Source organism: Salvelinus fontinalis, chromosome 4 (genome assembly GCF_029448725.1).
Source record: "Salvelinus fontinalis isolate EN_2023a chromosome 4, ASM2944872v1, whole genome shotgun sequence".
Taxonomy (NCBI): domain Eukaryota; kingdom Metazoa; phylum Chordata; class Actinopteri; order Salmoniformes; family Salmonidae; genus Salvelinus; species Salvelinus fontinalis.
Genome location: NC_074668.1, coordinates 13,682,822 through 13,700,020, shown reverse-complemented (window position 1 = coordinate 13,700,020; position 17,199 = coordinate 13,682,822).

Below are 17,199 nucleotides of genomic sequence, written 5' to 3'. Positions count from 1 at the left end.
TGTTAGATAGGATATGTAATACTATATCAGGTAAGTTAAGTATGAACGCTCCATGGAGGAAAACTGTAAATGTCCAAGTTTACATCACACATTTATAACTCAGTCTGTGCATTGTGTAAAAAAAGTGTCCTCCCCCGAGGTGAAATACTCAGAATTCCACACAGGATCCCAGAAAAGAGCAGCGTTCATAGATTGATTAATTTAACTGAGGGAAAAAGGATAGCCTTTAACCCTCTCAGGTAAGGCCAGACATACATCATCATCCTCCTCTAGTCTCTGCATCCACTTGATCTGAAAATGGCAACAATCTGTATCACTCTCTGTCTCACCTTCATTTACAGAGTTCTGCCCCATTGTCCATCACCTCTTTAAAGACCATAGACTGATTTTCTGAATTCAATAGAATTTTGGTTTCAGGCCATTACCCTGTGCTACAAAGAAACTCACCATATTCTTTTTAGTGTTCCTACATCATTAAATAACCCCAATGAGTAAAAAGAGGTCAGGACAGACTTCCACATGGAAGAAGAGTGGATTCAGACCATTACAAGTCAATAAGGGGGTACTGGTTACAGTTTTTTAGCTGAAGTGAACAGACAGTTGGCTACTGATTGCTCTCCTCAACCCACTCCTACAGCAACGGTCACAGTATTATATACCCTTAAGGACAGACTAGAGCAGGGCTGTTCAATTCAGGTCCTGGAGGGCCGAAACACTTCTGGTTTCTGTTTCTACTTGGTAGTTAATTGCACTCACCTGGTGTTTCAAGTCTGAATCAGTCCCTGTTTAGAAGAACAGGATGAAAAACAGAGATGTTTTGATCCTCCAGAACCGGAATTTAACAGCCCTGGACTAGATGCTTCCAGGACTTAATAAAACTGTGTCTGATGGCACCATCTGCTGGTAATTTTGTTACACTGCACTTGCTGCCACCAGGTTGAGTTTTTTTAAATTTAACTAGGCAGGTCAGTTAAGAACAAATTCTTATTCACAACAACAGCCTACCCTGGCCAAACCCAGACAACACTGAGCCAATTGTGCATCGCCCTATGGGACTCCCAATCACAGCCAGATGTTATACAACCTGGATTTGAACCAGGGACTGCAGTGACACATTTTGCCCTGAGATGAAATGCTTTAGACTGCTGCACCACTCAGGAGCCCAGTGTGCACATAATTTCAGAAGATGCTTTATAGTGTCATGCATCTTACCTCACACTGATAATTTATATAATTTCATGGAATGTGTAAATACATAAAACATATATACATATGCATTCTCGGTCTCTGTTTTAACATTCTTCTCCTAAAAGACAGGGTGTATATTAGGGCTGAATGATATGTGAAATTTAGGATAAGCCAGATGTAATATAAGGAAGTTAATCTTCAGGGGTCTGTGGACAGTGGAGACAGCCCCCCCTGCTGGCTCTTTTGGGGTTGAACATTGTCAAGAGAAATGTCAAGAGAGGCTGGCTGGCCGTAGGGTAAGGTGACTGGCAGATCATTCCAATAATATCAATTTGCAGACTGCAGTAACTACAAGGAACACCCCTACACAAAACCCAGTTAGCATCACGTCACTGTACGACACTCCCACTACACGATGGGTTAGGATTAGCAATGGGTTAGGGTAAAGGTTTAGCCTTTTTCGAGCGAAGAGACCAACTTCAGAGCCAATAAAGGAATAAGTACATATTTGTGTGTAAATCGAGCTTATCAATTGAAACATAATTCTTGCTTGGATTTGCTGTGCTATTTTGTCAGAATTTAAGTATTCCTTAAAACTCTTGCATAGCTCTCTACTTGGTGGGCATTCATTGTAATCAACTATGCGATAATCCCCTACAAGACACACCCCCAGTCTGCAGTCTGCAGATAGACACTGCTTCGGTAATTGGGGTCCTATGATCATGCTATTCAAGGAGCAGGCATTGCAATTCAAGGAGAAGAAATCATGCAGGCAATGAGTGAGAGCACTCATCTCTCGTGGGATATTGTTCTTAGCCTCTTCTTGCTCTCCTTAGGGACAGAAATGCACTGCCTGTCCCATTTTCAGCAGTAAAATAAGTCAAATAAGATAACACATTACTTATACTACTCAGCACCAACGAGCTCTCATTTCAGCCTCACTCATACACAGAACAAAGCCCTATGCATAAAAAAGAGCAAATCAGTAAATGTATCAAATTGAATTATTGTAGCATTTAAAAATATATATATATATATACATAGGCATTCAACCGCCAGTTGTGTGCATATGAAATCTCTGTGGCTATGATGAGTTGCACACTGAAACACAAATGGGCCAGAATGAATATGTTGTCGTGTGCATAGCTATTTGGGCCGTGTACATCTGTCTTAGAAGGCGTGTAAGTGCATTCTTTCTGTGGGTGTAATGGGAGTAGATTTAATCATATTCAGCACAGAGTAGCATGTTCCTGTGAGCCGGCTGACACACATCTTGCTCAGTGGAGAGCATCACTCTCAGATCTCTCAGAACAAATAGGTACTGTATATCATTTAACCCTCCTCTCCTCCCTCCCATTTTTTTCTCCCCCTGCTCCTCACTACTCCTTCCATCTTGGTAATTAGGTGGTCTTGCCCCATTACCAGTCCCCCTTGATGAACGCTATCCCCATGGTAACATCTGGAAAAAGAAAAAACAGAGCCATGGAGACGCCCATGATGGATGATCCATGGAGATCAACGTGCAAAACCAATCACAGCTGAATAACACCAACGCTAAGGAGGGAAGGCTACATAAATGTGTGTGCGTGCGTGCGTGCATGCGTGCGTGTGTATGCGTGCATGTGTATGTGTGTGTGTGTGTTTGGAGAGGGGGGGCGTACAATGAACATGAGAGGGGGAGTCTTTAGAAGTGAGAAAAGGTGGGTTGGGGAGCAAAGAAAATAAAAGCAGATTGTGTTTTGACACAGCATTCCTCAGTAAAATGGTTTGGGACCAGGAAAGAGTGTGTGTCAAATGTGATATTTTATTTATTAGGATCCCCATTAGCTATTCCTGGGGTTCAAACAGGGTTAAAACAGTTACATCACAACAAAACACAACAACACAATTAATCATACAATACATTATTACAGATTTACAATATAAGATCCACAATATAACAATACCACAAAATTACAATGCGTGTGTTAGTGTGTGTGTGCGTATGCGTGTGTCTCTTCATAGTCTGCAGGGGTTGTTTTATCTGTTTTTTAAATCAGATTTTAGTGGTCGCTTGAGTTACTTGATATGGAAGAGTCCCATTTAGTCATAGTGAACTTAGCGAACTTAGCTCAATGGAAACATGATTGATTGGAATGCTACTGTGGTGGCAGGGGAGCAGCTAACCCTTAGCACCCTCAGTCATTACAGTGGTGGCAAGGGAGTAGCTAACCCTTAGCACCCTCAGTCATTACTGTGGTGGCAGGGGAGTAGCTAACAATTAGCACACTCAGTCATTACTGTGGTGGAAGGGGAGTAGCTAACTCTAAGCACCCTCAGTCATTACTGTGGTGGCAGGGAAGTAGCTAACCCTTAGCACCCTCAGTCATTACTGTGGTGGCAGGGGAGTAGCTAACCCTTAGCACCCTCAGTCATTACTGTGGTGGCAGGGGAGTAGCTAACCCTTAGCACCCTCAGTCATTACTGTGGTGGCAAGGGAGTAGCTAACCCTTAGCACCCTCAGTCATTACTGTGGTGGCAGGGGAGTAGCTAACCCTTAGCACCCTCAGTTATTACTGTGGTGGCAGGGGAGTAGCTAACAATTAGCACCCTCAGTCATTACTGTGGTGGCAGGGGAGTAGCTAACCCTTAGCACACTCAGTCATTACTGTGGTGGCAGGGGAGTAGCTAACAATTAGCACCCTCAGTCATTACTGTGGTGGCAGGGGAGTAGCTAACCCTTAGCACCCTCAGTCATTACTGTGGTGGCAGGGGAGTAGCTAACCCTTAGCACCCTCAGTCATTACTGTGGTGGCAAGGGAGTAGCTAACCCTTAGCACCCTTAGTTATTACTGTGGTGGCAAGGAAGTAGCTAACCCTTAGCACCCTCAGTCATTACTGTGGTGGCAGGGGAGTAACTAACCCTTAGCACACTCAGTCATTACTGTGGTGGCAGGGGAGTAGCTAACAATTAGCACCCTCAGTCATTACTGTGGTGGCAGGGGAGTAGCTAACAATTAGCACCCTCAGTCATTACTGTGGTGGCAGGGGAGTAGCTAACAATTAGCACACTCAGTCATTACTGTGGTGGCAGGGGAGTAGCTAACCCTTAGCACCCTCAGTCATTACTGTGGTGGCAGGGGAGTAGCTAACAATTAGCACCCTCAGTAATTTCTGTGGTGGAAGGGGAGTAGCTAACAATTAGCACACTCAGTCATTACTGTGGTGGCAGGGGAGTAGCTAACCCTTAGCACACTCAGTCATTACTGTGGTGGCAGGGGAGTAGCTAACAATTAGCACCCTCAGTCATTACTGTGGTGGCAGGGGAGTAGCTAACCCTTAGCACCCTCAGTCATTACTGTGGTGGCAGGGGAGAAGCTAACAATTAGCACCCTCAGTCATTACTGTGGTGGCAGGGGAGTAGCTAACAATTAGCACCCTCAGTCATTACTGTGGTGGCAGGGGAGTAGCTAACAATTAGCACACTCAGTCATTACTGTGGTGGCAGGGGAGTAGCTAACCCTTAGCACCCTCAGTCATTACTGTGGTGGCAGGGGAGTAGCTAACAATTAGCACCCTCAGTAATTTCTGTGGTGGAAGGGGAGTAGCTAACAATTAGCACACTCGGTCATTACTGTGGTGGCAGGGGAGTAGCTAACCCTTAGCACCCTCAGTCATTACTGTGGTGGCAGGGGAGTAGCTAACAATTAGCACACTCAGTCATTACTGTGGTGGAAGGGGAGTAGCTAACTCTAAGCACCCTCAGTCATTACTGTGGTGTGGAGATGCTTGCATTCGTCTTTGCTGCTAACTTAACACAGCCTTCCAATAACGCTCTCGTCATCCTCCTTTAAACGTTACTATCATCTACTGTCACGCCCTGACCTTAGAGATTCTTTTTATGTCTCTATTTTGGTTGACTATTGTTGTCTCTGATTGAGAACCATACTTAGGCTGCCCTTTTCCCACCTGTGTTTGTGGGAAGTTAACTTTGTTTAGGGCACATTGCCTTTAGCTTCACGGTTTGTTTTTGTAGTGTTTATTATTTTGTTCGGCGTCATTCTCATAAATAAAGGAAAATGTACTTCCTTTGACGTCCGTGACATCTACTCACCTCACCAAAACTAACCCCACCCTCCTCCACCACCACATACAGCACAAACACCCTCCACTTAGCTGCGGATCATTCGACTGATTTAAATGTGAAAACAGAATGTTTTGCTTGATATGAATGAATGTGATATGAACATACTGTACTTGCCTGCTGAACATACCTGTCACGTCTGTACTGGACTGGAAGCCGCTCTGCTGCTTTCTCACCTTATTTACCGTCATCCTACCTTCAATCATCTGTCTGTTATCTATCCTATTGTGAAATGGAAGGATAGGAGAACTGTTTGTAACATGTTTACCCATTCTATAATCCCTATTCTCAGGCTTATCAGACAACGAAGGTGGAGAGTCACAAACAGTGCCTGGAGGAACAGGTGCTAGACCACAGCTTAACCGCACATCCCTTCTATTCTGTGGAGGAAATCCAAATCAAAGTAATCCCTGTCACATGTGGTTAGTTTGTTTTTTTAGATGGTTTAAGTTTGCTCAGCTGGATAAAGGAATGTATTGACTCATACCTCAAGCTGCGACACCCTCTAAATGCTCCAGTGTATTTTTCTGATGACACATCAACAGAGATGGCTCTCCTTGTTTCGCTGACACGTACTATGCACTGCATCACGCATCCCAACAGGAGGAATGTGTGGGACAAAGAAGGTCTTCTTGTTTGTCACCTCAACTAAATGATACCCTATTGTGTTTGACCCTTTTCATTATCCTCCCTCTCTGGGAGGATTTCCTTCTCCACCAAAGCAGTATCAATTAAAAGTCCAATGCAGACGTTTTGATAACAATATGAAATCATATCTAAGTACCTTACAGTTACTGTTTTCAATTAAAATTAAAGTCAATGATCTACCCTGTGAGTGTTTATGAAAGTTTTCACTGCCTCAGAGTGATTTGAGCGACAACAAAAAACCTTGGACACAAGATCCAGGTCGGGCCCACATTTTGTTATGTTCCCAAATAAGAAACCAACATTTTTTGCTCAACAGAAAAAGGGAACTAACAAATGAGCCACTGACAACCATAACAAAAAAGTGGGGTTTTAAAATGGGTTCTGAAAGGCATCCATGGGGTTTCTCTTAAGAAAACCCTAGAGTCTATTGACACGTGTCAATTTAAGTAACATAATAAAAGAATTACCTTAAAAATCTGTCAGTTTTAGGTAGAGATATAATTTTCTGCATGGGCTACGTCTCAATCAATCACATCTGTCTATGTCGCCCTTCCGCATCTTCGGTGGTAAGTGGCAGAGCTACAGCGTCGTTTGTCAGACAAGGAGACATCCAGAAAAAAATCTGTCTCCTCACGAAAACGTCTGTAAAATCCAAATGGTTATGACCACTCTATAGAAAGGGGAGACTCTCGAATACGATGGTGTTCCCTGTTGTGCTCTACGCCCCCCACAACTGTCAAATGACTCGACTAAAGTTATTAACGCTGATGTGCCAACTTTTGTCTGTTTGGGCTACAATCTAATATGACCCAACTGTAGAAAGGCGATACTCTCACCAACACGGGACTCGTCTAATGGTAACCCATACAAATGAATGGAAGTATGGAGGTAGTTTTGTGAAACAAAAATAAGGGGTTACATATGTGTCCAAAAAAATGACAAATATTTCCTGAGCTTTCTTATATATCCTAGATAAAGGACAGATACTTCAAAACCTTGTTCCTTATTATTGATTATTTTGACTGTCTTTTCTGCTATTTATGGATGTATTATTCAATGCATTTTTATGGTCTTTAGTAGTAAAGGCTGAATTCAAATATTTGTTTTGTTACCTAAAGGGGTCCTAAAATTCAGGTGAAACTAACGACTGACTAACGAGGCGACAGGTGCAATACATCCTGACCAACAAGGATGATTCCAATCAGTGTGCGTCGACACCTAAATAGAATCAACCTTGAAAACGAAAACCAAAGCTGGTAACACCGTTGATTGTTCATTTCCTACAGGATTTTTTTTTTTCAAGTATTGATTTCTCCAAACAACATTCAATATTCTTAATTAGATCCAAATCAGACAGGGTCCTTGGTAAAATGTCATTTTGCACACATCACAGCTTGTTACAGCTTGATTACATACATTCTGAAGACAAGTTCAAAAACATGCCCATTAATTGACCCTGCAGCATGATAACTTGGTCTTTCTCTCTGACTCTATTAGCTAACAGACTGACAGACTGGCCCGAGAGAGGAAACACAAGGCAAAACCCTTCCTGTGGTTATTGGAGGGGCTTGTTTCAAGACTTCTTACACCAGCTCATTTAGCCACCTTCTCTGCCTGTGTCATTTCTGCTTTTGATGGAAAGTCAGTGGGAGGCACAGAAGGGACTAGCTTGCTGCCCATCTCAGAGATGATCTTGCTTTGGTCAGCAGAAATGACTGTCTTGCATAATGCATTATCTATTGGGCTCTGATCTTGCTATTGTTTGATAGGTAATCTGTGGGCATTGCACTGCATATGGAAAACATCAAATCTATCAGGATGAATGGGAAACATGAACACATAGCCCAACACATTTGGTTGTAATCTTTCATTAGTAGACCTATTTGTTAACATTTAAATCATTTTTTATCATGAAATTTCATAACAAACAGGATTTAAACTAAATGTCAAACTTTAGAACATTTCCACAAAGTGCCCATGAAATAAAGCTTGACTGGTTCTGGGAATCTTCTTTACACCTTTGGTTTCAACTCCCATTTCTGCCTTGGGGGGATTATTTTTAGCTTTGATGATAGCAGACAAAGCATTTTTCTATCTGGGTCATATCTGAGGGGAGAAAGCAAGCTAGCACTGCTCGCTCAGTCTGTCAAAATAGCAGCAAGGCTATAGAGATCATCCCTATAGCAGAATTCACCCAGAGACTCCCCCTTTTTTCCCAGTCTTAGAGGAGGGAGCAAAGCACTACAGAGACAAAGAGAAAGACAGTCACCTGTATTATATGGAATGTCATGTCATCTGTCACCAGTCTGCCTCAGAGCATGGGTACAACTCAGAACAATATCATCTCTTTTTAACCCTAAAAGAGGAAACATATTTTTAGCTTAAAGGCGCCAACGGGGTCATTTTTTTTACCCAAAATAGGTAATGATTGCAAAGATACAATGTCTGTCAAGCGGTAACACTTTTTATTACCCTTTTGTAACACAAGTAAATGGTTTACACTCCCCAAAATAAGCATATTTAACAACAACAAAAAATCTAACATTTATTGTCAAATCTGGTGTATTCAAATATAGGTTTTTGTAAAAAATGAATGTCTGGAACAGATCTTTTGACACCCATAGCTACTTGTTATGAACATTTGTTTGTTATTCATTCAAATTGAAAAAGTATCTGTGATACTCAGAGGCTGAGAATTTGGTGATTGAGCTAATCTGACATACCGGTACGACCTATGATGACCACTGATATCGGCGATATTTGGGCACCGGTGCCATCTGACGTTTAGCTCTAACTTTGGAAAACTATGGGCTAACAACTCGATTCCAATTGCATCTGAAATGTGAGACTCTCAACATCACAACTTTATTTATTTTTTTACATTGTTTAGTAATTATTTTGTTATAGGGGCTGCCACGCCCCATGGGCCAAATCTGGAGTGGCTCCATATCTATATGTTTTCAGGGTACTGTGCATCTATCTATTTTTTGCTTTTATCACAAAGTTGACTATTTATTCCACATTTTCATCTTAGAATACAACCACTAGAATACAACAGATTTATGTTTTTTCATGTCTCCATATTAACACAGAAATCAAGGCACATTATGTATTTTTTGTTTGTAACTAGTTGCTTGACAGTCAAAAAATGTCAAAAAATGTATGAAGGGTCAACATTTACCCCTATTGACGCTCTTATGGTTAAAGGTCATCGCTGATGCCAACATTAGTTGTAACAATTAGAAACTAGCTTGTCAGTCCTCTGTGGGCTTCTGGAAAATCCTGTGTAGATGCTGTCTCTGACTGACGATTAAGCAGTTTATTTTGGTAATAGCTGTTTTCAGAACTTTGAAATGGCTCAAGATGTTATTTTACTGCACTGACAGAAGGCTTGACTCTATCACTGGTTAGAGAGTTTGGGATAATAAATACACAGTAGTTATAATAAAGTCTTAAAATGCCTATTTTTCTACCCATCTTAGTAGACCTCATTCTAAAGGCCTTTACTCCTGACCCAAGAATACTGCCAAGCCCAATATACTGTACATCAGCTCTTCACTCAACTAAAAAGTCTTGTTGTTTAGTTGTCTATTATCATATAATACAATCACAAACTTCAATTAAAACTTGAATAGAAAATTACACGGCCAAACTTAGCAAAGAACAGAAAAAGAGAGAAGGATGGGGATATTGCATGCAGATGGCTTGACTGGTATGAATGTCACACATTGCCTGAGGAGTAGTCATTATTGCCATAAAGGGGAGGAGTCTCTTTTTGAACTTTACGTAATTGTTTGGGAGTTTGCTTGCCCTCGGGAAGCATTGAGTTTTTAATCAGTGGAGACGGCTGAGGGGAGAACGGCTCATAATAATGTCTGGAACGGAGCGAATGGAATGGCATCAACCACATGGAAACAATGTGTTTGATGTATTTGATACCATTCCACCAATTTCGTTCCAGCCATTACCACGAGCCCGTTGTCCCCTATTAAGGTGCCACAAACCTCCTGCGGTGTATTTGTCACGCACACTTTCAAAGCTGGGGCTAATTTGTTTTGGTTTATTTTGCAGATGTTTTAAATAGTGCATCTCATTAGAGGCTTTGATAAGGAAGTGAAACCTTTTTTAACCTCTTGATCTCTCCCTGTAACTCTGATGAGCACAGCATCAGTGATCTTTAACATTGCTTTTAGTAAACCACGTAGCCTAGCAGTTAAGAGTGTTCGGCCAATACCTAAAAAGTCATTGGTTCGAATCCCTGAGCCGGACAAGGTGGAAAAAATCGTCCCTTCTGCCGTTGAGCAAGGCAGTTAACCCCCAACAAAAACAGCTCCCCGGGCACCGATGATGTCGATGAAGGCAGCCCCTTGCACCTCTGATTCAGATGGGTTGGGTTAAACGCAGAAGACACATTTCGGTTGAATGCATTCAGTTGTGCAACTCACTAGGTTTCCCTTTTTCCCAATACTTCAAATATTTCCCCCCAAGATAATATGCTTTCGTATGGTACCCATATGGTAACTGACAATAGATGGAGTAAAAACTGGTACAAAACACTCATCCAGTCCCTCACTACAGTGTCATTTAACACTGCATTTAGTAAACCAACAGTACTTCAAATAGTTTCCCTGGAAAAGTATGCTTTGTATGTTACATGGACCACTACCTAAACGGGACCTAAAAGGTCTCCAAATTAGCTGTCACTATCCTGATGTTGAAATGGAGCTGAAACAATCACCCATCATCTCTATACAATCCAACACAGCAATGTTTGGATGCTCATTTTGTTTATGGGAGAAATCTATACACTGTCAAGACGCAACCTACAGTACACATGCTCTCTCCATAGACTGGGCTGCAGTGTGACACATCACTGCAGAACATCTGCTAGACAGCTGAGTCCACACTGTCTTTACAGGGTGTCTGCATAACAGTCCTATAATACTTCAGATGTTGAACACTGCTCACGTGTGTGTGTGTGTGTGTGTGTGTGTGTGTGTGTGTGTGTGTGTGTGTGTGTGTGTGTGTGTGTGTGTGTGTGTGTGTGTGTGTGTGTGTGTGTGTGTGTGTGTGTGTGTGTGTGTGTGTGTGTGTGTGTGTGTGTGTGGTGTGTGTGTGTGTGTGTGTGACCTATGTGGGGATATTTCATATGTGTATATCTTAGTATGTGTCCATTGGTATTTATGCATACTGCACCAGCAGGAACTGAGTTAGGCTAACTGGGAAGTGTGAGTCTGTCTCTACCTGTGTGTTTAGTTGTCTGTACAATAATGTAGACGTGCCTTTTTCAGTGGGTTTGCAGATGTAAGACAAGGGTGTGTGTTTCAAATCAAATGTTATTGGTAACATACATATATTAGCAGATGTTATTGTGGGTGTAGCAAAATGCTTGTGTTCCTAGCTCCAACAGTGCAGTCATATCTAACAATTCACAACAATACACACACATCTAAAAGTAAAAGAATGGAATTAAGAAATATATAAATATTAGGACTAGCAATGTTGAAGTGGCATTGACTTAAATACAGTAGAATAGAATACAGCATATACACATGAAATGAGTAAAGCAGTATGTAAAAATTATTAAAGTGTCCAGTGATTCCATGTCTATGTATATAGGGCAGCAGCCTGTAAGGTGCAGGGTTGAGTAACCGGATGTTAGCCAGCTAGTGATGGCTATTTAACAGTCTGATGGCCTTGAGATAGAAGCTGTTTTTCAGTCTCTCAGTCCCAGCTTTGAAAAAACCTGTACTCACCTTCTGGATGACAGCGGGGTGGACAGGCAGTGGCTCGGGTGGTTTATGTTCTTGATGGTCTTGTTGGTCTTCCTGTAACATTGGGTGCTGTCGGTGTCCTGGAGGGCAGGCAGTGTGCCCCCGGTGATGCGTTGGGCAGACCGCACCACCCTCAGGAAAGCCCTGCAGTTGCGAGCAGTGTCTGTGTGGGTGGACCATTTTAGATCGTCAGTGATGTGTACGCTGAGGAACTTGAAGCTGTCCAACTTCTCCACTACGGTCCTGTCGATGTGGACAGAGGGGTGCTCCCTCTGCTGTTTCCTGAAGTCCACGATCAGCTCCTTTGTTTTGTTGACATTGAGTGAGAGGTTATTTTCCAAGAACCACACTCCCAGGTCCCTCACCTCCTCCCTGTCGGCTTCCTCGTCATTGTTTGTAATCAGGCCTACTACTGTTGTGTTGTCTGCAAACTTGATGATTGAGTTGGAGGCGTGCATGGCCATGCAGTCATGGGTGAACAGGGAGTACAGGGGGGGCTGAGCACGCATCCTTGTAGGGCACCTGTGTTGAGGATCAGTGAAGCGGAGGTGTTGTTTCCTACCTTCACCACCTGGAGACGGCCGTCAGGAAGTCCAGGACCCAGTTGCACAAGGCGGTGTTCAGACCCAGGGCCCAGAGCTTGATTATGAGCTTAGAGGGTACTATGGTGTTGAAGGCTGAGCTATAGTCAATGAACAGAATTCTTACATAGGTATTCCTCTTATCCAGGTGGGATAGCGCAGTGTGCAGTGCAATGGCGATTGCATCGTCTGTGGATCTTTGGGGAGGTAAGCAAATTCAAGGGGGTCTAGCGTGTCAGGTAAGGTAGAGGTGATATGATCCTTAATTAACTAGCCTCTCAAAGCGCCTCATGATGACAAAAGTGAGTGCTTCAGGGCGATAGTCATTTAGTTCAGTTACCTTTGCTTTCTTGGGTACAGGAACAATGGTGGACATCTTGAAGCAAGTGGGGACAGCAGACGGGGATAGGGAGAAATTGAATATGTCGGTAAACACTCCAGGCAGCTGATCTGTGCATGTTTTGTGGACCGGATAGGGATGCTGTCTGGGCCGGCAGCCTTGCGAGGGTTAACACACTTTCATGTCTTACTCACATCAGCCACGGAAAACGAGAGCCCACAGTCCTTAGAAGCGGGCTGTGTCGATGGCACTGTGTTATCCTCAAAGTGGGTGAAGAAGGTCTTTAGCTCGTCCGGGAAAAAGACGTCGGAGTTTGCGACGTGGCTTGTTTTCCCTTTGTAGTCCGTGATTGTCTGTAGACCCTGACACATACGTCTCGTGTCTGAGCCATTGAATTGCAACTCCACTTTGTCTCTGTACTGACGTTTTGCCTGTTTGATTGCCTTAAGGAGTGAATAACTACATTGCATGTAATTCAACCATATTCCCAGTAACCTTGCCATGGTTAAATGCGGTGGTTCGCACTTTCAGTTTAGCATGAATACTGCCATGTGTCTATGGTGTCTGGTTTGGATAGGTTTTAATAGTCACTGTGGGAACAACAACTGAGTCACCGTGCCCGTGTATACATCAATGTTATTATCCGAGGCTCCCCGGAACATATACAAGTCCGAGGGATCAAAACAATCTTGAAGCATGGATTCTGATTGACCAGACCAGGGTTGAATAGACCTTAGCACAGGTACTTCCTGTTTGAGTTTCTGCATATAGGTAGGGAGGAGCAAAATTTAGTTATGATCTGATTTTCCAAAGGGAGGGCGGTGGAGGGCCTTGTTGGCATCCCGGAAGAGAGAATAGCAGTGGTTGAGTGTTTTCCCAGCGCTAGTACTACAGTCAATGTGTTGATAGAACTTCGGTAGCATTTTCCTGAAATTTGCTTTGTTAAAATCCCCAGCCTACAATAAACGCGGCCTCAGGATATGTGGTTTCCAGTTTGTATACAGACCAGTGTAGTTCCTTGAGGGCCATCGTGTTATCGGCTGGAGGGGGAATATACACAGCCGTGACTATAACCAAAGAAAATTATCTTGGGAGGTAATACGGTCGGCATTGAATTGTGCGGTATTCTAGGTCGGGTGAACAAAAGGACTTGAGTTTCTGTACGTTATCACAATCACACCATGAGTGGTTAATCATGAAACATACACCACTGCACTAATCTCGGAGAGTTCTTTATTCCTGTCTGCGCTACGTACAGAGAACCCAGCTGGCTGTATGGAAGGGGACAGTATATCCGAAGAGAGCCATTATTCCGTGAAACAGAGTATGTTACATTCCCTGATGTCTCTCTGGAAGGAGATTCTCACCCTGAGCTCGTCTACTTTATTGTCCAAGCGGTGGATGGTGTGCCCGCCTCCTGAGTCGGACAAGAATTCCACTCAGAGAACCTCTTCTCCGCCGGCAGCATCTTGGAACAGCCTCTGGGATAAGTTAAATTCCCCTTGGGGGTGCAAACAAAGGATCCAATTCGGGAAATTCGTATTGCTGGTCATAATTCTGGTGAGTTAGCTCCGCTCTGATATCCAAAAGTTTTTTATGGATGTATGTAATAACACAAAACATGTTCTGGGCTAATAGTTTAAGAAATAACACACAAACAAAATACTCAAAGTTGTATAGAAACTAGAAGCAGAGCTGCCATGTCTGTCCGCTCCATCTTATGTGTGTATGTGTGTATCTTTGCGAATGTGTGCATATTCACTGACAGTACAAAGCATTTGGAACACCTTCCTAATACCGAGTTGCACCCCCTTTTGCCCTCAGAACATGATGGCCCATGTTGACTCCAATGCTTCCCACAGTGACTGATGTCCTTTGGGTGGTGGACCATTGTTGATGCACACAGGAAACTGTTGAGCGTGAAAAACCCAGCAGCGTTGCAGTTCATCACAGAAACCATGCACGTGGCACCTACTACCATACCCCAGTCAACGGCACTTAAATATTTTGTCTTGCCCATTCACCCTGTGAATGGTACACATACACAATCAATGTCTCAATTGTCTTAACGCTTAAAAATAATTATTTAACCTGTCTCCTCCCCTTCACCTACACTGATTGAAGTGGATTTAAGTGATCATAGCTTTCACCTGGATTCACCTGGTCTCTCATGGAAAGAGCAGGTGTTCCTAATGTTTTACCCACTCAGTGTTTGTCGTATTTGCTTGTAAGTCTGTTTAAAATCAGGTCCCGGGGGAACTTTATGTGGGTGTTGTGCTTGCTGTCACCACCGCAATCAATCTCGTTGCCTCTCCCAGCTGCTGATTCGCCGCAGGCAGAGCAGAAATGTACTGAATACATTTCACCGCAGGCCGAGACGGATCCGCCACACACATTTAAATTTGATGCTCTATTACCTCTTAATGCAGGAGATTGACCTGCAGGCTCAATAATCGTACAATAAGTTTGAGCAATCGCCACTGATTTCACCCCTCTGCCATCCAAGTCATGTTCCCTCTCAGCCAAGAATGGCACATTTTTAGTCTTAACATTCTCTCTGGCAAAGCGCTTGATGAAATGTATTCCCCTGGTGCCAACGGAAAGAACACTAGACATGCTAGAGATTAGAAAAGGAGTACATTCATTATGTACAGTTTATGCCTCTGTTTATGGTCAATGAATTAGCAGAGGCAATATGTGTGTGTTTGTGTGTGTGTGTGTGTCTGTGTGGCCACACCGAGAGCTTGTCCACGTGTGTCTTCAGCTCATGCACAATGTAGAGGTGCTTGAACTCCCCCTACAGTCGAGACGACAGGCACAGGTACATGGTGGCGCGCCCTAACAGGCCCGGTACATGGTGGAGCCTCACAACAGGCCCGGGTACATGGTTGCGCCCCCAAACAGGCCTGGGTGTATGGTGGAGCCCTCAAACAAGACCATGTACATGGTGGAGCCCCCAACCAGGCCCAGGTACATGTTGGAGACCCCTAACAGGCCTGGGTATACAGTGGAGCCTTCAGACAGGCCCAGGTACATGGTGGAGCCCCCTAACAGGCCTGGGTATATGGTGGAGCCCCCTAACAGGCCTGGGTATATGGTGGAGCCCCCTAACAGGCCTGGGTATATGGTGGAGCCCCCTAACAGGCCTGGGTACATGGTGGAGCTTCACAACAGGTCTGGGTACATGGTGGAGCCCCCTTACAGGCCTGGGTATATGGTGGAGCCCCCTAACAGAACTGGGTACATGGTGGAGCTTCACAACAGGTCTGGGTACATGGTGGAGCCCCCTTACAGGCCTGGGTATATGGTGGAGCCCCCTTACAGGCCTGGGTTCATGGTGGAGCCCCCTTACAGGCCTGGGTATATGGTGGAGCCCCCTAACAGAACTGGGTACATGGTGGAGCTTCACAACAGGTCTGGGTACATGGTGGAGCCCCCTTACAGGCCTGGGTATATGTTGGAGCCCCCTAACAGAACTGGGTACATGGTGGAGCTTCACAACAGGCCTGGGTTCATGGTGGAGCCCCCTAACAGGCCTGGGTACATGGTGGAGCTTCACAACAGGCCTGGGTTCATGGTGGAGCCCCCTAACAGGCCTGTGTACATGGTGGAGCTTCACAACAGGTCTGGGTACATGGTGGAGCCCCCTAACAGGCCTGGGTACATGGTGGAGCCCCCTAACAGGCCTGGGTACATGGTGGAGCCCCCTTACAGGCCTGGGTACATGGTGGAGCTTCACAACAGGTCTGGGTACTTGGTGGAGCCCCCTTACAGGCCTGGGTACATGGTGGAGCTTCACAACAGGCTAGGGTACACGTTGGAGCGCCCAAACAGGCCTGGGTACATGGTGAAGCCCCCACACATGCCTGGGTCAATGGTGGAGCCCCCAAACAGGCCCGGGTACATGGTGGAGCCCTCAAACAGCACTCTGTGTTTGTAGAACTCAGCTCTGCGGAGACAAGAACGAGGTTTAGAGAAGAAGGGATGGAAGACTAGTTGTCTGTGTACACAGAGCAAGCAATTAACACTGGCCTCCCATCATTTGGACTGAGGTCACAGGGGAGAGGCTGTGTTAGGTGTCAAGGGTCTTCTCATGTCCCTGCTATGGTTAACATGCCTGCTTCTCATAAAACGAGCCCTTTAACCTTTCAAACAAACACTGCTGTCTGAACAAAGCTACCCCTGGAGTAATGCCAACTTTGAGAAATTCTGGTGTTGTCTCACCTCACATGAATCCTGCTGCACTGTAGGTGTAAAGGGCGTCACGCTGCTTGCTTAGTGAGTACCTATTCTTCCTGATTTGGCTCACACCGAGGCTCGAAATCAGGACCTCTGCCTTGCTAGTGCAAGCAACCACCTTCCTGAAGTGACTTACCAGTCAGCGCCACGCAAAACACTAGCTATTCTCTGCCGCAAGTGTGGACACCTCATGAGAAGTAAGTTTCACACATCCCCATGTGTATGTATTAGCAACTAGTCATTTTAATCTGAGAAAATAAAAGATTTCTGTCATGTGAATGTCGACTCTCTCTGCAGGTCATCAGT